Below are 1,422 nucleotides of genomic sequence, written 5' to 3'. Positions count from 1 at the left end.
GCCCGCAAGATTGTTCCCTCAAAAAAAAAAAAAAAAAAAAAAAAAAAAAAAAAAAAAGGGGGGGGGGGGGGAACCAAATTCGCGGTCAGTTATTTCGAGATGGCTGGACACACTGACCCTTTGCACACGTCATTTTGGTGAGAGATATGGCAATGTATCACCTCAGTCTTCCAAACGGCTAGTGGACTTACTACTTGTTTCGGAGCCATCTTATCTCTGAGCTCAAGTTGATTGATTGGGGTGACTTTTGATATCTTGGTCAGGTCAGGTCAGCCGCACTGAAACCTTCATTTAGTTAAGGGTGTAATTGCTCAGGCCCTGCTTTCCCGTTGCTCTTGTCTTTCTCTCTTTTCGTTCTGGATTAGTTTGTTCAGTGTTTATTTTCCTCTCTCTCTCTCTCTCTCTCTCTCTCTCTCTCTCTCTCTCAATTTCGCACTCCATTCCCTCCATTCCTAGTCTCCTTTCCTCACTCCACCTTTCCCTCATTACACATCCTTATACCACGGGGCACCAGAGACGAAAACAGCATACATCGACCTCTATTCATAGTTAAAGCTCCCCCTCCCCTCCCACCCCTCCGTATTCCTTGTATGGAAGGGTTGCTGGTGGAGGTGAAAGATCGAGGGCGTTAGAAGAGGGGGAGGGGTTGTTTGAGAGGTGGTGGGCGTATGCAGATGTTTGGTTGTTTATGTAGTGCATGTTCGTGTCGACTGGAGTGAAAGCATGTAAAGCTGTAACATGAAAATATTTCGATAACGATACTGAAGTTCTTTAAGTATGAGAAAGGGCGGAAGTGTAAGATGGAAATGAAATTATTTACATGGCACCGCTAAAAACTTACTGTATATATACTGTACATGTTTTACAAATATGTACCGTTTTTTTTTTTTTTTTTTTTTTTTTTTTTTTACGTAATCTGTAGACATCATAGGATAAAAGGATGGATTTTAGAATAAGAGAATAAAATACATGGGCTAGAATACGTATTTTGTATTCTTACAGCTGGCAGGCCATTTTATTTATCTTAGACCTCATGTAGGGAACGGATTCATAAAAGGCTACATCTGGTCCCTTCATTTTGGAAAGTTGAAACTTTAGCCCAATGAAAATAATTGGAAAATAGACATCCCCTGGGCCAAAGATGTCAGTTTTGAAATTAACAACATTCGAAGACCCTGTGAAAAATTATGTAAAGAGTAAGTCTATATTGTGTGAAGGGCATTTGTATGGAAAAAGTCTACCGTACTGGAAAAAAAAAAAAAGTAGATGGTTAGGCTTGTAAATTAGAGCCAGGATTCCGCGGCTTGCATGACGTGTGAATGAGTGTCTGGTTCATTTCACTGGTCATAGCTACTGTTGGTAGTAGTCTTGCTTTCGTGCTTTCTCTTTCCTTGGTACTGGACCCATCCTCACTGTATCATA

Source organism: Coenobita brevimanus, chromosome 106 (genome assembly GCF_032717465.1).
Source record: "Coenobita brevimanus isolate Jiangsu-jjx chromosome 106, ASM3271746v2, whole genome shotgun sequence".
Taxonomy (NCBI): domain Eukaryota; kingdom Metazoa; phylum Arthropoda; class Malacostraca; order Decapoda; family Coenobitidae; genus Coenobita; species Coenobita brevimanus.
Note: the sequence above shows the minus strand (reverse complement) of the source record.